Source organism: Phoca vitulina, unplaced genomic scaffold (genome assembly GCF_004348235.1).
Source record: "Phoca vitulina isolate PV1807 unplaced genomic scaffold, GSC_HSeal_1.0 scaffold35, whole genome shotgun sequence".
Lineage (NCBI taxonomy): Eukaryota > Metazoa > Chordata > Mammalia > Carnivora > Phocidae > Phoca > Phoca vitulina.
The window spans coordinates 13,186,795-13,210,795 of record NW_022589738.1 but is presented as its reverse complement, the minus strand read 5'-3'; the positions used below and the strand labels follow the sequence as shown (position 1 = coordinate 13,210,795).

Genomic DNA, 24,001 nt, shown 5'->3' with positions numbered 1-24,001 from the left:
TAGATTATTTCTCCTCCTGGGGTTTTTTTTTTTTTTTTTTTTTTTTTGTAACGAGAAGGCTGGGTTGGAGAGGGGGTGGGGTGGCGTGTTGCTGCTGTTTTTTAAAACACCGTATTTGAAAGAGAAACAAAAGCCACACAAAAGCCGTTTAGGAGGTACCAAGGCTGTTTTTACATATAAAAAGTGCAGCGAATACCAAGGGGCCCCCGGCAGTGATAAACTAAATGGTTGGCCGATTCCGCCAATTAGCAGTTAATCTGTTATCTGCGATCTGCAAACAAGTTTTGAGGCTCGAAGGACACCGAATTCCTGTTCCCGTCCACAGGATTGGAGGTGCTCCGATCTGTTGGGCACCTCTGATGCTCTCGGTTTCTCTAGCTGGGACTCCAGCTGCCACAAACATGTTGCCCGGGTTGGAGGACAGACTTGAGCCACAGGAAATCCACTTCGGCAGCCGGGGAGCCTCCGCCTGCATCGCCCCGCGGGCCTGAGCTTGTCTGTTTGGCTACGATTTCTCCAAATTGGTCTTTACCGCCCCCCCCCGCCCCCAATTTCGCAGACCTCCCAGTTCTGCACGTAGTAGGCCTCCAACACATGTAGATTGAATGTCAGAACTAGACATGAGGCTCTCGGCCTGGAAGGCAGCCTGGTGCGCGGCCTCGCCTTCTGGTGCCCCGAGCCCCCAGGTCGCCGCAGCCTGTGCGCGCTTCACCCTGCGCCGGCCGGGCGGGCGGGGGAGGCCGGGAGGCACGAAGCGCCTGGAGCCTGCACGATGATAAATATTGCGCAGACAGCCCATAAATAATTTGCATTATGTTCAGCTGACAACGCAGGGCGATTAATTTTAATAGCTACATATTTGCCTGGGCTGCTGCTTTCGTAGGCCCGGTAATGAAAGGCGAGAGGCCGCCCTGGCTCCGTGCTCGCGGTCTCAGAAGGCCGCCGGGAGGTGCGGGAGGGCCCGACGCGGCGTCTCCTCCATGCAGCCCCCCGGGATCCCTCGCCCCAGAGGGCCCCCCCCCGCTCTCCACGCAGTGCAGGGATGGGGTGCGCGCGCCGCCGGAGCACCCCGGGGCCCGAGCAACAGGAGCCACCATAATGACACTGCACATTTGCCTGTATGGGGAGAGCCACTTGTGGACCAGGAGACCCTCCCCGAGGCGATGCTCCCCACCCGGCCCAAATCCGAAGTGAACTCCGGAGGGGATTTCACGTTGCAGTTTGGTGGCGGTGGGGGGCGGGGGTGCTGGTGTTAGGCGCCGCCAATTCGCCGGTGGGTCCCAGCGCGGCAGAGACTTTTCCGCCCTCCGGACCCGGATAAGGGACAGAACAAAGCCCGGCTGCCCACGCGTCGTCTCCCGCGCGCGTCCTGAGTCCTGCCGTCCCGCGCCCCGCGGGAGGCCCTCCTAAAATGCTTCCCGAGTTCCTCGGTTAAAAGGACCGCATACATAAAGGAAGGAAGAAAGGGTTCGGTGGAGCTCTTAAAAAGGGGGGGGCGGGGAGGGGAGCGCAGGGAGGAAGGACACAGCGCAGCGGCCGCCGCGGTCCCGTGGTGGCCGGGTGCGCGCGTGTGCGTGTCTGTGTGTGCGTTCCGATGACAAAGCCCCGCCGCCGCCAGCCAGCTCCTGGCTGCCGGAGCACTGGTGGGGGAGGGGAGGGGGAGGAGGGGGGCCCGCGCTCGCGTAGGTAGCGGGGAATCGAAGCTTCCCCAGAGAAAGAGTTCATTCATGAGCTGGCGGAGGCCTCCTGGCCGGGCCAGGTGGAGCCTCCCGAAGCCAACACCTGTGTATTTCCCTTTTTGGGAAGGGGGGGAGCGCATCGATCATTACCATATTTTAATTGCCTTTCGCAAAGGTCATCTCTAATTATGGGTTGCGAGGAGGGTTGGCCAGAGGTCTGTAGCCCTTTATTATCTTTGTGTGTGTGTGCGTGTGTGTCTGTGTATGCGTGTCGCCACTGAGACAATGCACCCAGCTCTTCTCGAAATGCCAATCCGAGGGTGTCCGTGCGCGCCTGCGAAGCGGTCACGACGTGCTGAATCCACGCAGACAGACCCGGCTGCGTGCACAATAAAAGCCGAGCAGGCGGCGAAGGGCCGCGCAGACCCACGGGTTTTCTTTTTAGAAACGGTGGTGCGAAGAGACTTGACAATAATAACACGCAGCAGGATTAAATCAGGGCGGGAATAAGAAAATGCATTTTCGTTTCTAGAACCGCGGACTGCGTTTAACCCATCCGATCCCACGTGGAGTCCCGGGCAGGGACAGGTGCTGGGCACTCGGGAGCAACTCGGGACTGCCTGATGACGTTCTGGGACAGCCACATTATTTTAATATTAACCTCTTCCTTTAGCTCAGCATGTTGTCAGTTAAAGGCACGTGGAATCCTTAACGATGTCAGTTTGATGGGAAATGATAACTGGCCAGCCAAAAACGAGAAGGAAAACCTTGAGGGGTTTTTAACTTTTTTAAAAGTCTCCATTTCCTTAGTTTTCCTCACTTGCTCAAACTCTTGAGGCAGAAGTCTATTTTAACTTCATCAGAGGGAGAAGAACAGTCGGGAAGGTTGTTGGACCGTCTGGGGTTCTTGGGAGGATATTTTGGAGTTGAGGTGTCGGTGATCAGTAAAGAGCTATATGGTCAGGAGTGGGCAGCAACCACTCTGAACTTGACTTTCTCAAAGGATCCTGGCGCCTCTGAGCCACCATGCTGTTTCTGGGAGTCCTGCCTGGTGCAGCCAGGGGATGGGGTCAGGAGCCTTGGAGAGTTGGGGGCTCTTGTCCTGGCTCTGCTTCCTGCCTGCTACCCCCCGCACCTGGCCTCCTGGCCTCCCCAGCAGCCAGCTCTGCCCAGAGGAAGGCAGAGCCAGATGACTGGTCCAACCCCCGAGAGACTGCCTGGCTTTCTCCTCCCCTGTAATCAAAACCAGATGCACTTAAGCGCCTTTCATCAGAGGAAGCCCAAAGCCCTTTAACAGGCTTCAATAAAAGCCTTACTAGGGCCTACCAGCCTGCTCAGTGTCTGGGCCCCTGTGCCCATTTCCCAGCTGCGGAAGCCTGGGGCTGCAGCCTGGGGCCAGCTCCTTCTCTGGGACCCCAGAAGCCAAAGACAACTACTCAACCGCTGTGGCCCCTCCACGGCAAGTAGGGTACCAGGATCCCTACCAGGTAGGCGGGTGCAGACGCTGTGGACAGGAGAAAACAGACATGGGAGGGAAGCCAGCAGCTAATGCCTAAGAAAGGACAAGAAGAGTGGCCTATGAGAAGGAAGCAAAGGAGCTAAGAAAGTAGAGGTGGCCTGGAAAGGCGGTGATGATCAGAATATTCAGAAGGGCTCCATGGTACTTGGACCATCTCCCACTCGGCCCCCTTGTGCCACTGTAATGCGGTGTTTCTGTCTCCCTCACTAGACTACAAACTCCCCGAGGGCAGAGATTGTCTTTATCTTTGCAAGCCCACCTCTGGGCCTGGCACAAAATACGTGATCAAAATGTTTGGGAGATTGGGGCGCCTGACTGGCTCAGTCCCTAAAGCATGTGACTCTTGATCTCCCAGTAGTGAGATAGTGAGTTCCAGCCCACGTTTTTGGGTGTTAAATTTACTTAAAAAAAAAAAAGTTTGGGGGACGCCTGGGTGGCTCAGTTGGTTAAGCGGCTGCCTTCGGCTCAGGTCATGATCCCAGGGTCCTGGGATCCAGTCCCACGTCCAGTTCCTTGCTCAGCGGGGAGCCTGCTTCTCCCTCTGCCTGCAGCTCCCCCTGCTTGGGCTCTTTGGCTTTCTCGTGCACGCTCTCTCTCTCTCTCTGGTGAATAAATAAATAAAATCTTAAAAAAAAATGGGGGATCACAGGTGTGGTGGAAACTTCTGGGACAAGACACATCTGGGCTTGGGGCGCCTGGGTGGCTCAGTCGTTAAGCGTCTGCCTTCGGCTCAGGTCATGATCCCAGGGTCCTGGGATCGAGTCCCGCATCGGGCTCCCTGCTCGGTAGGGAGTCTGCTTCTCCCTCTCCTTCTGCCTCTGCTTGTGTGCTCTCTCTCTCCTTCTCTGTCAAATAAATAAATAAAATCTTAAAAAAAAAAAAAAAAAAGACACATCTGGGCTTAAGGTGGGAACTACTGCCCCCCCGCCATGGTTGTATAACCTATCTGAGCCTCAGTTTCCTTATCTGTGAAACCGGTATGAGAATGCCTACATCCCAAGATTGGGGCAAGATTAGATGAAATAATTGCATGTAAAACAACAGGAAGATAATAATAAGATTTTATATATTTTTTTAGAGATTTTATTTATTTATTTGACAGAGACAGACACAGCGAGAGAGGGAACACAAACAGGGGGAGTGGGAGAGGGAGAAGCAGGCTTCCTGCTGAGCGCGGAGCCCGATGTGGGCTGGATCCCAGGACCCTGGGATCATGACCTGAGCCAAAGGCAGACGCTTAACCGCTGAGCCACCCAGGCGCCCCAATAATAAAATTTTAATAAATGTTGTGCCCTTGTTCTTGAAGGAGTGAGGGAGGGTTTGGGCTGATAGTATTTGGAGTATAGGAAGGAAGGTTCTCACAAGGCCCTAGCTGGGCACAGGTCTCACTGGCCTGGGATTTGGGTCAGAAGAGACAGTTGGTTCTTTTTTTTTTTTTTTTTTTTTTAAAGATTTTATTTATTTATTTGAGACAGAGAGAATGAGAGAGAGAGCACATGAGAAGGGGGAGGGTCAGAGGGAGAAGCAGGCTCCCTGCCGAGCAGGGAGCCCGATGCGGGACTCGATCCAGGGACTCCAGGATCATGACCTGAGCCGAAGGCAGTCGCTTAACCAACTGAGCCACCCAGGCGCCCCGAGACAGTTGGTTCTAAAATGTGTGTTCCAGGGGCACCTGGATGGCTCAGTCGGTTAAGCGGCTGCCTTCGGCTCAGGTCATGATCCCAGGGTCCTGGGATGGAGCCCCACGTCTGGCTCCCCGCTCAGCGGGGAGTCTGCTTCTCTCTCCCTCTGCCCCTCCCTCTGCTCGCGTGTTCTCTCTCTCTCTCTCTCAAATAAATAAATAAAATCTTTTTTTAAAAAAAATGTGTGTTCCAGTAGCCCTGTGAACTGGAGCCGTGGGACCTCACTGTCCAGAAGGGGCAGGCAGCCCCACCATGAGCTCTGGGAGCCATGCCAGCCTTTGGACTCAGGCTCTGGGGAAGGGGCAAGTCCCAGGCCCTTGGGCTCTCCTCTGCAGGGCTGACTTGGGACTGAGCCCTGGTTGTGCTCTGAGGGTCAGGCCTCCTGGGATGAGTGACTGGCAGATAATCCCAGTTGGTGCTGGCTTTCCATGGTCAGGGGAACTGTCCCTTCCGCCTCACCTCTGCTCCTGTTTCATGGCTGTATTTTATCTTCGACAGGTTCATCCTCCGGCCTTTGGCAGGGCAGGGAGGGAGCGTTGCCTGCCTCTCTTTGCTGCTTGTCTTATTCTGGCCTGTTCGGCAGCACCCCACCCCACCGCACGAAGAGTCTGGCAACTTCACATCACAGGCTCTTTTCTCCTGCTCCCTGGCCTCCTTGCTCGTGGGGGGTGAGGGGGGGTACCACTTGGGCTCCCCACATCCCCCTCCTCCGTCTTCCACAGGCTAGGTTCTTGCAGCCCCTCCCCAGGACTCATCCTCTGAGCTCCGCGCTTCCTCAGGAGGGCCGGCTATGAATTCAGGTCCATGCAGGAGGACGGAGGGAGAGGGAGAAGCCAGAGGGCCCTGCTGGGTGATTCTGTAGATGTATGATCTAGCCACTGTGACTCTGAGTATCGGGAATGAAAATGCGCATGTCTGGAGGGTGACACGGGTGGAGGATTGGGGACAGGGAATGAGAGATGCGGAGTTTGTGGGGGAAGGAACTGATGCTGACACTCCTTCCATATTTCCATCCCTCCCCATCCCCGATAGAACCTTCGAGAAGAGGCAAGAAGAATGTGGGGAGAGAAGAGAACAGATGGGAGAGCAAAGCTAGCCAGGTGGAGATGCTTGGTCCCAGTCTCCTACCCAGTGAACTGGCTCCCTCGTGCAGCCAATGTAGGTCAGGAGGGGACAATAAATAGGGTTCTTTCAACCAGGTCCTTTAGGGAAGCATGAGATCAGATGTGAAGAGGAGACGGGTCACTGTCCTAAGGGATTCCATAAAGAACAAGAGATTAGTTGTGTCATCGAAGGTGGAGGATTTGGGTCGTGATAAAAAAATGTCCTGCCCTCCACACTTCTGTATTTAATCCAGCTCACCTTCTTCCGTGGATTTAACAACACGTTATAAAACTGATCGCTCCTACTTGCTATCACAAGAATGAGGGTTATCGTGTGTCCGCTGCAGGGGCGCTTGCTCAGAAGCAATTGACTTTTGCTCGTGAGTTCTGTGGGTCCAGAATTTGGTGGAAAGACTCAACAGCTGGGAGCTAGACTCGTCTGGGGGCGGCTTCACCTACACGTCTGGCTGCTGCCTGGGACCTCAGCTCTGTCCTGCCGCCCAGACACAGGGCTCTCCATGTGGCCTGGGCTTCCACATGGTGTGCTGGCCTCGGGGTGGTGGGCCTTGAAGTCACACAGCGGCAGCTCGGGGCTCCCAAACCAAGCCTGCCCGCAAACGGGATGAAAGCTGCATCACCTCTTCTGACCCAGCCTCAGAAGTCACGTGGTGTCATTTCTACTCTATAGTACTAGCTGCAAGGAAGTACAAGCTCATTCAGAGTCAAGGGAAAAGGACTTAGACCCTACTTCTCATGGGGAGGAGTGTCAAAGAACTTGTGGCCATGGTGGTGGCAGGGGAGGGCATGCCCGACACTCTTGAGAGCTAAGCTTAATGAACAGTGACTCTAAACAGAATAGTCTACACTATAATAGGAACTGCTACTCTCAAGAGGCCGCGTAAATTATACAGGGGGTGGGAGGGGCACCTGGGTGGCGCAGTTGGTTGAGGGTCAGGACTCTCGGTTTCTGCTCAGATCTGATCTCAGGCTCGTGAGATGGAGCCCCAGGTCAGGCTCCATGCTCAGCGCAGAGTCTGCTTGCGTTTCTCTCTCTCCCTCTGCCCCTTCCCCCTGCTCTCTCTCTCTCAAAATAAATAAATAAATCCTTTAAAAAATATTATACAAGGGGCAGAGAGTTAAAATTGGGCCAGGGTGAAAGAAACAGATCCGTAAAGCAAATACGGAGTTTATGAAAAATAGACAATATCAGAGGACAGCTCTGTCTGTGAGCTTGGGAAGCCTGGGAAGGACAGAGAATTGTGTGCTGGGATCAGATGGATTCTAGACCCTGCAGCACTGAAAGGGAAGGCAGGTAGGGGACAGGACTTAGCTGCCCCCATCCTTCGCCCTCCATCTTTGGGGGTTCTGTGGCAGCCCTTCCTTGCTTCAGACAACAGGATTTGTACTATCTGCTTACAAATCGCCTTTTGTTTTTTCCAGCATAAGGGGCATCTCTGTGTTGGTACAAAGCTGGAGATGTAGTCAATGCATTTCCGAAAGTAAGTGTGGAAAAAATAATACATTAGTCTAATAATAAATTACTCTAATACTTAATGTTTGCCCCCTACCCTCAGGTGTGGTTTTAAATATCCAGCACAGAGAGTGTTGGGGCTGTGTACATCTCCAGGGCCCCAGGTTCTCATTATCTTTGTCTCTAACCCCTGAATGGAGAGTTTGACTTCTAATTTCATGCTAGGGGTTTCACAGGCAACATAATTGTATTTGCCTCTGCCTTTGATCTGCTACTTGATCCGCTGTTTCATTGTGGCTCCACTAGGAGACAGAGATGGAAACGTGGTGGAAAAACATGATTTTTGTTTTCCTTTGGAATTGGCAGTTATTCTTTTCTCTGGGTCCCTTAACGCGACACACCTTCCCTAAATCTGAAATTTAATCATTTTCCCGTTTTTGAAAATCCAAAAGGCATGTGCCCCCTCTGGCATGCTTTCCTTTTTGCTCACGAAGATTTAATTTTCAGCAAGGCTTTGGGGGCAGGATGCTCATGTTTTAGATCTCCATGAAAACGAAGTCCCCGGGGTTAGCAGAGAACTGCTGGGTGAACTCTGACCCACCTGCCCCTTCCCTGACCTCACGTCGACTTGCCAGGATGTACCTGGCAGACCCGGGCCTCCCTTCAGGTGATCTTGGTCTGTGGGGCTGGCCGCTTCTCTTCTGGAAAGCCAAAGAAACCCAGATTCAGCAGGAACCCGGCAGGTCAGAACCAAGCAACAGTCAGGGTGGCTCCTAAAGTCAGCTGGCTTCTCTGGAGGGGCCGCTACCTGGGCTTCTGTAGGTGTGCCCTGCACAAAGGTCCCCAGCCAAGACAGGGAGCGAGGGCTGGAATTCAGGCCCAGGGCACCTTTCCCCCATTCTTACAAAGTCACCGAGGAGGCTAGTGGCAGTTCTCTTCTCAGGGCAGAGGAGAAATAGATTCTCTGTCTAAGAGAAATGGTGACACAGGGCAGGACAGGGGTCAAAAGGGCATCTTGGGAGCAGAGTGGGCCCGCCTAAGGCTGCAGACCAAGCCAGTGTTGACCCAGCAGGTTGGAACAGTAGGCCCATTTTCTGACTCACTCTTTGCTCTGTCAACTCTCATCTGCAGGGTCCAGTGTTCGTAAATTACTGGGTCCCTCCTAGGCTTTATTTGGAGTTTAAAAAAAAAAAAAAGGCAAGGGTGTCACTTTGTCTTGTTTAGCAAACAAGGTGGCATTTTGGAGGGGAGGGCGCCATGTTTTCTTTGGTTTTGAATGTGAACACTTTAAGGGATTTTGTTAGCTGTAGGCCTTTATGGGCTGGGTGTAGGCCTTTGAAGGTAAGACCCTAACAGGTGGTGCAATGGAGTTTGACACCCTAACAAGTTACCTGTGAAAGAAAATTCACACTCCTGTGTAATGGATGGAGATAATTTACACTTAAAAGTGGAAAACACCTGGCTGGCTCAGTCCTAGAGCATACCACTCTAGATCTTGGGGTCGTGAGTTCAAGCCCCACTTGGGTGTAGAGATTACTTTAAAAAATACAAAGATAAAAACATAAAATGTCTAAAATAAATAAAAGTGGAAGATCAGGGCGTCTGGCTGGTTCAGTACAGCCCGCAACTCTTGATCTCGGGGTCATGAGTTCAAACCCCATGTTGGGCACAGAGCCTACTTAAAAAAAAAAAAAAAAAGTGGAAGATCATCCAGATAAAGCAATTCCTAATCAAAATTAAACAACTCCAGAGAGGGACTTTTATGGTGTCAGCAACAGGCTGCTAGGGAAGGCCTTTGGAAGCCTTCTAAATTGGCCCTGTAAAGCCTACTCCTGTTCCTTTCTATAGTGGATGGTATTGGTATTTGGAATTCCATTAATACTTGGAAAGGTATTTTCACAATAAAGCCATAAACGCGGTCTCTCTTGAGAAGGACAAATTTGGAGGACTTTTTTTCCCCCTTTAACCAGGAATGTATAGTCTGGGAGCCCCAAATCCATTCACCTCCTTCCCCATTTTTTTCCCCCACACTTTCGGTAATTTGAATTGGGTATGTTGAAGAAATACAGTTTTGAAGGATATTAGTTACATCCTTGTGACTGAGAGTTCTCAGAGTTTTATTCCGCTCAGTGTGGTCGGGGGGTGGGAGGGCTGCCTGGGTGGCTCAGTTGGTTCAGCTCAGGTCATGATCTCAGGGTCGTGGGACTGAGGCCTACCATGGCTGGCACTCATCAATGAGTCTGCTGGAGATTCTTTCTCTCCCTCTCTCTTTGCCCCTCCCCCTGCTCTCACTCTCTAAATAAATAAATAAATAAATAAAATCTTTAAAAAAAATAATTCATGGGGTGCCTGGGTGGCTCAGTTGTTAAGCGTCTGCCTTCGGCTCAGGTCACGATCCCAGGGTCCTGGGATTGAGCCCCACATCGGGCTCCCTGCTCTGAGGGGAGCCTGCTTCTCCCTCTCCCTCTGCTGCTCCCCCTGCTTGTGTTCCCTCTCTCGCTCTCTGTCAAATAAATAAAATCTTTAAAAAATAATAATAATTCATGTGGGTTTTTTTATTTTTTAAAAAAGATTTTATTCATTTACTTGAGAGAGAGAGAGAACAAGCGAGAGATAGAACACGAGCTAGGGAGAGGGGCAGAGTGAAAGGGAGAAGCAGACTCCCCGCTGAGCGGCAGCCCCATGCGGGGCTTGATCCCAGGACTCTGGGATCGTGACCTGATCCAAAGGCAGACATTTAACAGACTGAGTCACCCAGGAGCCCCCGTTTGTTGTTGTTGTTGTTTTTAATTTTTAAAGATTTATTTATTTGAGTGAGAAAGAGAGAGAGAGTGCATGCGTGGGGGGGGGGTGAGGGGCAGAGGGAGAGGGAGAGAGAATCTCAAGCAGACTCCCCGCTGACTGCAGTTCATCCAGGGGCTGGATCTTGGATCTTAGGCCAGAAGTCATGACCCAGCTGAAACCAAGAGTCGGTAGCCCAACCACTGCACCACCAAGGTGCCCCAGAATGTGTGTTTTTAATTTTTTAAAAAATCGGAGTTTTTCACAAAAGACTATTTGCCCAAAGTTTATGAAGCCAAATAGTATGTAAAGTCTTGGTACAAAAAAGCAGACCCCTTCCTTGTTCTGCCTGTTTCTTCTGGTAGATACCATCATATTTGTAAGTAATATGTAGATGTGGCCTTCTCTCTCTCTTTTTTTTTAAAGATTTTATTTATTTATTTGACAGAGAGAGACACAGCAAGAGAGGGAACACAAGCAGGGGGAGTAGGAGAGGGAGAAGCAGGCTTCCCGCCGAGTAGGGAGCCTGATTCGGGGCTTGATCCTAGGACCCTGGGATCATGACCTGAGCCGAAGGCAGACACTTAACCGCTGAGGCACCCAGATGCCCCTAGATGTGGCCTTCTCTTAAATAATCCATGGTAACTATCATCTGTTGACCTCCTAGTATAGGAGAGGAGGATTTTAGTTCTCTGCATCATACTTCCCCTCTCCCACTCTTACAATAGAGCTATATCATAATGTCCTTTTTTTTCAAAGATTTTATTCATGTATTTGAGAGAGAGAGACAGCAAGAGAGGGAACACAAGCAGGAGGAGGGAGAGTGAGAAGCAGGCTTTCCCGCTGAGCAGGGAGCCCGATGCGGGGCTCGATCCCAGGACCCTGGGATCATGACCTGAGCCGAAGGCAGACGCTTAAGGACTGAGCCACCCAGGCGGCCCGCTATATCATAATTTCTTAAGAAATTCATATCCAGTGTTTACTTTGTGACCACATATATATTATTTACTGCGGAGGCAAATGAGCGTCAGTGATTGCATTTCTTTTCTTGTACATTATTTTTTTCCTGGGGTTAATAATTGCCTCAGTTTTTAATTTGCTTAATTTTCTGTGACCTATGACTAACTTTCCCACACTCCCCAACCTCTGTACAAATCATCTTGGGACAGTTTTCTGCACGTTCACATCCTGGAGACCATCTGCAAATAAATAGGCTGACCTATTTTGTTTTGTGTGTTTTCTTTTAATTTCCATTATCTTTAAGTCTGAACTCTTTCTACAAGTTTCTAATCCTCCATTTAGTTTTATTTTTAAAAACTTTTCTTCGTATGAAGTGTGGTGGGAGTTTTACCGATTTCAAACGGGGGTATTGTGTTTTGATAGAAAATTGCATCTCTACCACCCAACTAATGTCGGGAGCTGAGAAATGAATCCAAAGTTTCTGATTCTTGGTATTTTGCTTAGTTTAAATAAACTTTCACCATTTTTCCTAAACATCAACCTTTCAGAAGTGATGACTGTTATTCCCTGGAACCCTGGAACTAGCCAGGTTAGTAAATTTTTATCCTCTCCTCTCCTCCCCTCCCAGAATGGAGTCTACATTTTTAGAAAGTAAAGGTTATTTTTAAAATAATTAATTGGCCCTTCCCCAGGCCATTTGCTGCAGGATTCATGCCCTTTGTTTACATTCATTTCACGTAGCCTTTTATTTGTGTTTAGTTAGTCATTTACAAGACTGCCTTCCCACCTAGATTGTAAATCAGTTGAGGGCCAGGGGTGCCTTTTTAAAAAATTCACTTTCGTACTTTTGGATTCCCCTAGGACCTAACACAGTGCCTTGCCCTTAGCAAGCTCTCCATAAATGCAGGTCAAAAAAGTGGTCAGAGTGGCAGTCTTCTCCAATCAAGATCCCTTAAAGAGAGGTAACTTTCCAGCCTTCTCTTGCCCCGAAAGCGACTGCGAAATCTCCTGAACGGTGGGCACTGCGCTGCAGGCCTCGCTCCCCGCTCCCCCCCCCCCCCCCCCCACCCCCACCCCGGGAGCCGCCACCGCACGCTGCAGCCGGGAACGGCAGCCCAAGTTCGGCAGGAGAGGTGACAACGTGTTGACCGTTGCAGGACTCCGGGAACGAGAGGTCGTTTCTCGGGAGTGAAATCCACTCGGGCGGTGCGGCGAGGGGCGACTCCAGACCGCGCTCTGAGGAGGAGCGGCCGCCCCGGGCCAGGGGTCAGCCGTGCCCCGCGGCGCGGAGGGGGCTCGGGACGGAGAGGGCGCGGCGCCCCGCGCACCTCCCTCCCCCCCCCCCCCGCCCCCGGCTGCCCGGGAACGTCCGCGCGGCCGCCTCGGCCCGGCCTGCGGCTCTGCAGTCCCACCGCCGGGGGCAGCGCCGCCCGCGCCGCCCGGGCTAAGATGGCGGCCGGCGAGCAGCAGCGCGGGCCGCGGGCGCCCGGGGTGGCGGGGGAGGCGGGCGGCGTCCCCCGGGAGCCGGTGCGGGCGGCTGTGTTCCCGCCCCCCGACACCCGGGGTGGGGGGAGAAGGCCGCTCTTCCTTGGCCCGCAGGGACCCCCGAGGACCCGGTCCTGCGACTTCCCCAGACAGGCACCCTGCCAGGCGCTCTACCTGGACGGGCCCTAAAGGGACATTTTATCACCCAACTCCCCCAGACTCGGGTTCCGAGGAGGTAGGGCTAGGCCCTGGCTGAAAGAAGGACTGTGAGGATGGCAGCCGGAGGAGACATGGCGGACGGGAGGACCATCGGGTACCACTTGGGTGCAGGCCTCACCCCCCAAGCCATTTCCTCCCGCCTTGGGAGCTCGGCCAGTAAGCCTTGGAACACCTTTGGTGCACAATTACGCAATGCCAGTGACCGCAGGGAGGGGGGGGTCATGCCCGGTGAAGACGCAGGGCCCAGAGCTCCTGAAATCAGAATTCTCTTGGAAAATCTGGTACATCCGGTTGTGAAATCCGTAATATCATCCAGTAAAGGCTACAGAACGTGTGCCCTCGCCACATTGGCTCTGACATCGGTATGCGCACAGTGTAGGCTGCTTTCCTCCTAGGACACTCCAAAACCTGAGGTCCAATTTACCAGAAATGGCATTGATGAATGCGGTGCATTCTGAGTGATCTCGCCTCGGGCTCAGGTTGGGAGGTCAGAAGGCCCCTCCCCCCTCCTCCGCCCCCCGAGGGAGCAGCTGATGCAGGTAGAATCACAATGGTAGGAACGGAGATGTACCTGGAAAAGCTGGCCATTGTCCTATGTAAACTTCAGGCTGGCACCTCCCATCAGTTCAAGGTTCCATCCAAAGTTTGCTTCTGGCTTATCAATCAGTTCAGTGTGAGAGGCTGAATGTGAACTTTTTGTTTTGTTTTGTTTTGGTGAAAAAAACTCGTTCTGCATAAGGTTTGCACAGGCTTGTTATTCTTATGGAGAACACTTCCTCCACCCACCTAAGCAACAGCCACACCGGCCTTCCTCCTGCAGCCCCTCTTGTAATTACCTCTCTCGTGCCCCAGTTTAGGCGGCTGCGGGTGCTTTGTTCAAGGACAGCAATAAACCCAAGACTGGACCTAACTCTCTCTAGTCCTGACCTTCCCTCTAGCGGGCCTGGAGCCTGGAGGGATCGGCCTCCCCAACCGATGAGGGCCAAGGGCGCTGCATGTTGTGTTTATGTGCGTTTTCTCCCCTCTGCACACTTGTTGGTACTTTTCAGACACGATGCTTTAGCAAAACAGAATCGTGTGCAAGAAAGAGTTCAAAGCGGCCCTTTGAAGCCAGGCCTCCAGGAGCTGGGGGTCGATCCTGCCAGGGAGCCAACCCTCCGCTTTCTAAACGGCAGCCAGCGCCAGCGGGTTTACCGCTGACCACACGCCCACGGAATTCCTCTAGTAACACCAGCTCGGGTGGCGTAGGCGCACCCACCTCCAGCCCTGTCCAGCCCCATGCCCCTCCCGGGAGGCGCAGTAACCATAAAAGGCACGACAGGCGGCCCACCGAGCAGGTTTGGTGACGACTCCCTGGAGACCGCCGCCTCGAGCGCCAGGCCCCATCTGCAGTGCAGCTGAACGAGTTAAGCTGCCCCAAGCGTGAGCGGACTGGGGTGGGGCCTGGATGAGAAAGAACCAGCGGCAGCTCGGGCAGCTTCGGTCTCAGGATCCCCCAGTTACAGAACTGGGTGAGCCTGACTCTCTTCTTCCAAGCGCTGCGTGAGAGGCCCGGAAGACCCCCGTCAGGGGTTGGGGAGGAGGCTTCGGAGCCCCGCCCAGTGTGAAGCTGCGCTGGGGACCTTGGAGTCGCGGGGGTGGGGTGGGGCACGCACCCTCAAGGTACCCCCCGGGGGTGTAAGGCGCTTGTGCGCCGAACTAGAAACGAGGAGCTGTAGCACCCCACCCTCAGGCTCCTGCGGCCGAGATGAGCCCACGATGCGGGCAGGCAAAGGAGGCGCGGCTCTCGGTGCAGCTCCAGATGCGCTAAGGTTACTCGCCATCTCTGGGACAGTCAGACCCTGCCGCGCGGCCCCTGCCCTCTGCCCTCGGGCACCGGCCGGAACCTGGGCTGCGCGTGCCGCCGCCCTGGAACCGCCAGACTCAGCCCCATGCGACCCCGCCTCAGCCTCACAAAGGCCGCGTGCGGCTGGGGCAGACGAGGAACGGCCACGACTCTCAGATCTTTAATTACGCCCCTACCCTTCCCCCCACCCCATCGCCGGCTCCCAGCCCTTTAATCAATTTCACGATATTAAATATTAATTTCCCGCCAGCCAGGCTTTCTCGGAGGAGGGGAAGGGACCGGCAGGGCAGTTCCGAGGAAGGGATGGCTTTGTAGGGTGTGACCCGGGTAGTAGGTTGCCGGGGGTGCGCGGGCTCCTAAGTGACCTGCGCCGGGAACTCGGTCTGCGCTTTGCGGCTGGGGAACTTGGAGAGTTAGGCAGGCCTCCGAGAGGGGCAGCTAGGTGCGCCGGGAGTCCCAGTGCGCTGGGCGACCGCTTCCTGCTCCGCACCCCCCCGCCCCCAGCCCCAAGTCAGCCTCTCGCGGGCCCGCGGCGCGCCGCGATGATGGATCGCGCCTGGCGGGGGTGATTTGGTGTTGATCGCACATTATCACTGGCAGGTTGGACTGGTTGCTGATGGACGACTTCTAGCGGCGGCAGCAGCAGCGTCTTCAGACACGGTGCGGGGACTCGCTTGTTCTGCGAGGGTCTCCTTTACCCCCCCCCCCCCCCACCCCTCGCACACTTGCGGGCGTCAGGAGGACTTAAGGGTCCGAGCGGGGTCTTGCAGCCCCCAAGGCCGCCGGCCCTGGTTCGGGTCCTCGTGTGGGCCGCAGGCCGGGCGAGGAGGGGAGCCAGGACGCCTCTCCCACTTCCTCCCATTCCTCCTTCCCTCGCCGCCTGCCCACCCACCCCCCATTCTTTCCTGCTTCCCCATCGAAATCGGAAGGGCCTGGGTCACTCGCCGGGTGGTTTCCCCGCCGCGGATGCAGGCCCCGGGGGGGGGGGGCGAGGTCCCCCCTGCCGCCCTGCGGCCCCCGCCCCTCTCTCGGGGCTCGCAGCACCGCGGCGCTGCGGTGCGCCCCTCCTCGCCTCTTTTTCTAAAGTGCCTGCAGATACAAAAGCGGTTTCGTAATGCCTTCCGTCTGCGAGAGCCGGAGGACCTTGGCTGACCTTTCGGAAACTGATTGCAACTGCCTGTTAACAGCCCGTACTGACCGCACCGAGCAGAGCGGAGGACAATCATTTAAGTGACAGACGGCGAGGTGGCCTCGGCGCAGTCGAGCGGCCTGGTTAAGCCCGCCCCGCCCCTCCCCCCTGAGTGCCCCCCCCCCCAGCCCCGGGCGCACTGCGGGCTGTGGCGGGCGCCCGGGCGGGCGGGGAGGGCGCGCCGTGTGCGCGCGCGCGCGCGCGCGTGTGTGTGAGTGTGTGTGAGTGTATGTGTCTGTGTGTGTGTGTGCGCGCCCGCCCGCGATTACCGGTTGACGGGTTAACCCTTCGCCGAGCGGCCGGCCCCTTTGAGGCCGGACGCTGTCGGCTTAATCTGCCATCTGCAAAAGAGGAATAAAAGGGCCGCCTCCGCCGACTTTCCCTAATGGATAAACTGTCCCCCCTCAGCGTGACCGGGGCTGCGTCCCCGCTGCTGCCAGGGAAAGATCCCGACCCTCAGCTCTTCCGGCACGTCCCCAGGTCCCCTCCCTGCGCCCCCTCCCTTCCCCGCACAGAAAGACGCCGACACAGGAACAGCTCAGGGACAGCGCGAGGGGTCTAAAGGCTCCGAGAGACTCGCGGTGCAGTGGACGTGGGTGTTCCCGGTGTTTTCTGTTTTGGAAACTGGAGAAAGGTTGGGGGGGGGTGGGCCCGCACCGGGAAGGCGAGGTGGGGGAGGGGAGGCTGGTGACAGGGCACCTCGGGCTGCGCTCGCTCCCTCTCTCGGGAGAGATCGCCAGCTGCTCTCCAACAGGCAGCGCCCTGAAATCTATTTAAAGAGAGGGAAAGGGGAGGAGAACAAAGGGGGAGGAGGGGGGCGGTGAGCGGAGCCTGGGCGAGAGCGAGCGAGCAGGGAGGATCCGCCGCTCCGCGGGCACATCAAGCGCTCACATCTGTACACTCCGCGATCGATGGGGAGAATGGATAATATTTGTCAGCTGCAGACCTTTCTCTTCCCGGTTCCCGGGGAGGGGAGGGGGCGAGGGAGGGGGAGGGGCGGGCAGACCAGGCGAGAGAGGCCGCCTCAAGGACAGCGCGCTTCCCGCTGCAGCCACACGGAAACCTGGAGCCATGAAAGCCCGGGGATTTTTCTCTTATTATCATTATTAATTATTTTTTATTATTCCACAGCAGCCAGCGAACGCTCGGCGGCGCCCCTCCCCCGCTCGCCTGCCGCCTCCCTTTGTTGATTCTCAGCTGCGAGCGCGGCGGGCCCGAGCCGCCGCCGCCGCCGCTGCCGCCGCCGCCGCCGCCGCCGCCGCCGCCGCCGAGCACGATCTGCTCTTGCGCCCTCGGTCGCAGCTGCGGCCCAGGAAGCCGGGGCTGCGTCCCCCCCCCCCCCCCCCCCCCGGCGCGGCCGCCCCCCCCCCCCCCCCCCCAGCTCCCTGCCGCCCGCCACGAGGCCAGCCCTGCCTCTTCGCTGCTTCTCGCTGCGGCTCCGCGTCCCCAACGCCGAGCAGAGGCGCTGGCGGCTGCCGCCCCGAGCCTCCGGCTGCGCGGGGCCCTTCGCCACCCCTCACCCCCCGGCGGCTGCACTCTGATGCCGCCGTCCCCACACATGGTCTTCATTTCGCACACTCGCGGCGTGCTTCCTCTCGACTCCTCTCCTCGGGGCTTTTCGGAGCGAGGAGGGAGGTTCAGAGGAAGTTAGAAGCCCAGCGAGCCCAGGGGAAAGGGGGAAAACCCTCGCTCTCAGTCTGAGCTTCCCAGGCGGAGGGGAGCGCCCCGCGGGGGGTGGGGCAGAGTCTGGGTGCCCTCCCCTTCCTTAGATGCGGGAAGGTGAGGTGAGGGGTGGCGGCCGGAGGAGGACAGGGAGCTGGGGAGTGAGTGAGCTCCAGGTTTGCTTTGGCCCGGCCCCCGGCCCGATCCTACCGGCCAGGGCAGAACTGACCCGCCCCCTCGGAACAGCACAGCGGGCCTGGGAGCCGATCGGATTAGCGGTCATCAAATGAGACCGAAGACACCTCAGACCGTCCCCCACCCCCCACCTTCCGCGGGGGAGTTCCCTGGGCCTTTGCCCCCTCCCTCCTCCAAGGTGTAAAGCCTGGAGCTGACGCTCCACAGGGCCCGGGGTCCGGCCCCGCTCTGGGGGTGTGTGTGTGTGTGCAGAAAGTTCTAGCCGGGGTTTACTTGTGGCTTCGCGCCCCCACCCCCACCCCCGCTGTCCTGCGATTCCGGGCCAGCCTGCGGCGGCGTCCCCGACTGCTCCGCGGTCCTGGGCAGGGCAGGAAGCTGGCACGGCCGCCGGCTGGGCCGGCGCCACTTGGCCGGGCCGGCTGCTCGCTGGAACTCGCGCGGCACCTTCGCGCCGAGTCGGGTTCCCGGGTCTCCCGCCCAGTCACCCTGAGCGGCTCCCCCACTCCCCCCCCCACCCCCCGCTCTGTCCGTCGTCCTCTCTCCGGAGTCTCCCTGTCTCCGCCCGCCCTCTCAGCTTTTCCCCTCCTCGGTCTGTCTCGGGAGCCCCGTAGCGCAGTCAACCGCCCTTCCCGAGATTCAAAAAGAAGTTTTGTGTTTCCCCGGGGGCAGCAGCCTAATGCTTCCCTTGTTTTCCGGAACAAAGCAGACATTCAGTGGGGAGGGGGCAGGCGCTGACTCCTTCCCCTCCCCGCAGCACCCCGCACCCCTGCAGGTTCAGAACGCTCGCTCCCGGGCCCCGGCGGCCTGGGGATGGGGTGGGGGCCCTCTTTCCCCAGGCTCGACTACAAAAGCGGCGCCCCCCCCCCGCCCCGGCGCCCCAGCCTCCCCTAGCCTCCGCCGGGAGCCGGAGAGAGGGCGACATGGTGTTTGGGTGAGGTTCCCAGCCCGGGCTGGGAGGGCGCGCACGCAGCTGTTTACGGTGTGCCTGTGCTGCTGGAAGCTCACCCACCGCCGCCTGACAGCGTGGGGCCCCCGCGCGAGGCCAGCTCAGAGGAGGCGCCGAGCGGCGAGCCCTCCGGCACTCGGCCCGAGGCCTCCGCAGCCCTGGGGCCAGGGAGCGCTGGGAAGCTCGAGGTCTCCAATCGCGCGAGCCTCGTCTAGCCCGCAGACCGCCCCCTCCTCCCCAACAATGGCCTGAATCGGGTAGTACATCAAAGGGACTGGGGGGAAGGGGTGAAGAGCTCGCGAGGGGCGCCCAGAGCAGTCCTTGCGCCAGGGTTCTCAGCAGCCCTTCCCCTCCCAGGGCTAAGTTCTCTGGCCAGCGTGAGCGAAGCCCTCCACTCCAGCGACTCGGGGATGCCTCTGGCTGCAGATTGCGCCCCGCAGCCCCACCCTGCCCGGTGGACTTCCCCTCACCCCACCCCCGCTGCACTAGCAGTGCCCACGCGAGCCGGGCCTTGTCCGCGCATTGCTGCCTTAGATCCCGCTCCGGCGCTTCCCCTCTCCCGGGCCTGTGGCCGGCCCCCGGCGCCTCCAGCGCGTCCTGAAACTTGATCCCGTGTCGGAAGGACAGTGTGTAAACACCAGGCGCGCTCCGAGAGCCCGCGGGAGGGGCCGGGCGAGGGCCGCCCGGGCAGCGCCGAGGCCCCGCGCCCTCGCCCGCCCTGCTCGCCCCGGGCACGATCGGCGGGGCCGCCGCCTCGCTCTCTGCCTTCCCAGTTGGCTCAGCTAATTGGAACCGCCGCCGCCGCCACCGCGGCAGCCTCTTGTTGAATTTTCTAGATCGCAACCGTTCAGTCGTGGCTGCCTCCGGCTCCCCTCCCCCTCCCACAGCTGTTATCTCGGCCGGCAACTTGTTGGTGGTGGGGACGCCCCTCCGCTGACCCTGGCCTCAGACTCCGTTCACGCCGGCAGTTCAGGGGTGTTTTTCTGCGGGGCGTGGGAAGGGAGGTAGAGTCCTTATCGAAGAGTGAGGCTTTGCGCCAGCTTCGGAGGCTCGTTTTGGTGAGCACGAATACTATCCAGGGGATCCTCTCGGCAGAAAGCCATCGTGCTCGCTGTCTTGCACCGGGAGTAGTGACAGTCCCCGAGAGGCTTCGGGAGCAACTCCAGTAGGTACTGCCGTTCCTTCCAGGAAGACGTTACCGAGGGGTGGGGGTGTTGGGAGGCACCTCCCTCCTGCCCGGCCCCCAATCCTTCTCAGCATTTGGGATTTGCTACAGCAGAGCTCCCCTAAACCCGGGCCTAGCCCACCTCGACGGGACAGGGCCATTTTCCCTCTTGGTTTGAAGTACCGGGTGGGTCCAGGGGGCACTTGTCAGCCTCAGTGGGTTCTGGAGGTGCACCTCCCCCAAGCTGGGTCAGCTCTAAGCCGGTGCCAGCAGGCCCTCCTGGGCCTTGGGTCCCCCCAGCCCTCCCTTCTTGCTTGGCCTCCCTTGGCCGCCCTCCCTGGCCTAGCTACATGTCCCCACTTGGTGCAGACTCTGGGGTCTGCAAATTGTCAGCTCTGTGTGGGTCTATAGAGGGCCCAGAGCCTGGCCGGACGGCCGGGTGGGGGGAAAGAAGTGAGGGACTCAAGAAAACACTGTTCGTGATGCCGGAGCGTTGCCCGATATCCAACATCCACCTTAGAATGACGTGTCCTCTGAGTAGAACTTTTTGCTAGTGGGTTTCACAGGCCCAGGGCCGATGTTGTAAAAGTGGCTGCACCCCCAGCCCGGAAACGCCTAAATACACAGAGGCAAACATCCAGGGGGCTGGGTCTGCAAACCACCGCCGAGGGGATCTGTAGCAGCCAGAGAGCGGCAGCTTTTCCTGTGACGGTTCTGAGAAGGACACCCGTTCCCTTCCCTTTGATGGTTCTCTGACAACTGTTAGGGAACAAAGAGGCAAGGCCCCTGGCTCATTTTCCAACACCTCTTTCCTTCCCTTCTAACTTTTACCCAAATCCCCTCCTTGGGGTTTCCTCGAGGTGTCCTCTCTATTTATAACCAGAGCAAGATTTCCGAGTCAGTCCATATTGATTTGAGCTATGATAAAAAAAAAAGGGGGGGGGGGAATCTGTAAGATCAATACTGTAACTTGGTGTCCAGGATGACACTTCAGCAGGTCAAGTTCACCTAGGTCTTTGGCATCTAAGAGCCTCCAGGCCCTTCCAATCAGATGGTGGAAGTGTATTTCCCCACTGCTAGTTTCTCTTCTCTTTCTGTAGCGGAAGAAAATGAATCTGCTCAAAGACGTTTGTTTCTTCTCCTTCACCCGTATCCTATCAGTCTGCAAGAACCTTGTTTCTGGGTAGGGTAAAGTGTATTCCTGTGTTTTGATAAAGAAGAGAGTAATTTGTGTTCTTCTTCGGGCCTGAAAAGATAATTATGTGTCCTGGGAGCTTGCTCTTCTCCTGGCTGTTTAACAGACAATCTGGATTCTCGTTCTGGAGCAGGAGTGCTTGGGTTTGGGTGTCCCAGCGCCCTCCTCGTTGTCCCCTTCCCTCTGTCTCCACCCAGCCATCCCCAGGTCCTTGGGTGGGCCACATGGCGCGAGTGTTTCTGTCTTGAAGGCTGGAGAAGGCTGGAGGCGCCTCAGAAGGCCTTGCGACCCTGAGTCTGGTAGCAGGCATTCACGTTTCTTTTCCCCGGGCAAAGAATATTCTGAGCCATTGGAATTCCTTTTCCATCTCCCTGAAAGCTTATGCCAAGAGCTCCCCATGGGGCCTATGGTGATGGATGTCAGGAGGGCCAGGGGAAGGAGCCATCATGGTGGGAAGAGTTGAGTGCTTGCCTGCAGGACTCAGACCTGACCCAAACCAAAATGCAAACAGCAACCCCCAAAAGCAGCTCCATCCACCTGGTAGCTGGCTCGGAAACAAATCCTACCCACCCCACCCCACAACTAGTAAAGCCCGGGGACAAACCATTCCTTTGGCCTCCCTTTAGCTCGACTTACGTTCCGTACAGTTAAGCATACCAGGAAGCCAAGAGGCATCCACTACTCCTCACTTCCCCTGGCGCTGGGCTCGGCTTGGCTGAACTTGCCGTTCCTGTCTTTTTAGAGGAGCTGGTGGTGTTCCCGAAGCAGGATCGCACTGTGCCGCCTCCCCAGGGGTCCTCAGCTATTGATTTTTAATATCCGTATTCAATATTGTGTATTAAATATTGAATCCATGCACGAGAGGATGTGATGCAAATCACCAGCCGTGCCTGAGACTTTAATAGTTGTTTTATTGCCCGGAAACCACAGTTGGACGCAAGGCATCCTGCAGCCGAGGCTGGGGGCGGGGATGACAGGCAGAGAGGAGAGCTGAGCAGACAAGCAGAGCCAGGCCTCCCAAAGCTACAAGACCTCTGGAGTAGCCACTGCTGAAGGCACAGCCAGGCACGGACAGCTCACCCCTGGGCAGGTGGGCTGGAGGCCAGCTCTCAGGCTGCTACGGAAAGAGTGGCCCTCTCCATGAGACCTGGGTAGAGGAAGAGGTGTGGGGCTGTGTCCTTCCTTCCTGGACTTCCCTGACTGGACTGTGCATTCCTCTCCGGCCATCCCCCTTCCCCTCCACACGGATCTTCCCCCCAGACACACACACACACACATACACACACACACACACACACAGAGCTGTTGAACAGGAAAATGAACTTGGGGGCAGGAAACTCAGGCCTTGGGCCTCCTCCACCACTCTTAGCTCTATGACCTTGGTACAGACTCTCTTAACCTCTCTGGGCCCCATTTTCCTCCTCTGCCAGGGGGGGTAATGCTATCTGCCTTACCTCCCTCACCGGGCGGCAGTAAGACTGGTGCAAATGATATAATATTCAGGGGAAAGGCTTTTGTAGACTGTCAGGCCCCACCGTAGGCAGGCTGAGGGATTAGTGTTGGCTTTCCCTTTATACTCCCCCTCTCCTGCAGGCTGTGTCTCCCGGCTGGCTTCTTTCTCTCAGGCATGAGCCCCCTCCTCCATTATCAGCTCCTCGCCTCCTCTCCCTTGGCCACCTCCACTTGGTCTCCCTGGCTCAGGGCTCAGCGTGGCTCTGCACTCAGACTGGGCAGTCAGGTTTCGAGGCCGTCCAGCAGGAGACAGGAAGGGCGAGAACTGTGTGTGTGTGTGCGTGCGTGCGTGTGTGTGTGTGTGTGTGGTGGGGGTGCGTGTAGCTAGAGCGTACAAGGCCAACAGCCCCGGGAAAGAGCTCTTCTCCGTTGGAGGGAGGACAGGCACTGTCCGCCGCAGCTGCCCGGGGCTGCGGAGCCTGGGGCTGGCGGGGTTGGGGGAAGCAGGGGGTTGGGGCCGCTGCTGGCCCAGTGCACGGGCTGCTGGGCTCACTGGGCGGGCAGTGGGAGGGAGTGGCAGAGAACCTGAGGCTGGGGACCTTTTCGCCACATTACACTCATCTCAGGAAGTCCAGTCTGGATTCCCGCTTGTTGGAAAGTGAGGGCGTGGGCTTTGCCATAAGAGTCTTAAGATCGGGAAGCCCAAATGTTACTTCGGTGGAGGGCGGCGGCCCTGCAGCGGCCTCCAAGTCAGATAAACAGTTGCCCGAGGCCCCCCGGGTGGAGACACGGGTCCTCCGAGAGCCCTGAGAAAGGGCCGAACCCCTCTAACTAACCCAGATCTTTGTCTGGGGCTCGGGGAGGGGCGGAGACCAGAGGGGTCCGTATTAGTTAAGACCCCCCCCCCCCTCCCCGGGCCGAGGAAGGCCCAGGCTGACTCGCCAAGCCGGCTCAGGCCCAACAGAGACCAGCTCTGGCAGTAGGCCCCGCCGGGAGTCCGCGTCGTTGTCCCCAGGGCGCGCGAACGGGGGTATGCCAGGCCGGGCCTGGCTGCGCACGCCTCCGCGTCGGGGCTCGGGCGTCTGCTGCTGCCTGCGTTTCCGGGTCTGCGGCTGAGCCTCCCCGGCTCTCTCCTCCCGCTTTGTCTCGCTGCCAGCTCTTCGCCTGCCCTCGCCGCTCTCCTGGGTCGGCTGGTCGCGCTCTGCCTCTCCGACTGCATCTTGGCATTTATGCTGCCTTGCTCTTTGCGCGCGCGTGGCCCCCTTCCCTCGACCGGGGCTCAGCTCGGCCTCTTCCCGCGGGCTAGTTGGCACTGCCTTGGGAATCGCTGGAGTGTCCACCCCTCACGCCACTTCCCCGGGGCCAGGCCGACGTGTCCGGGGCTCTGCGACCTCCGGGACTGAAACATCCCGAGGTTCTGGTTTAGCTCCACCAAAGCAAACCCGAGAGGGT

General features: G+C 57.3%; 1 protein-coding gene across 1 annotated transcript in view; it reads left to right on the top strand.

Moving 5' to 3' along the window:
- BCOR (BCL6 corepressor) overlaps nucleotides 1-24,001 on the top strand; it is a 115,327-nt gene that overhangs the window by 7,273 nt on the left and 84,053 nt on the right. The window lies entirely within an intron of this gene.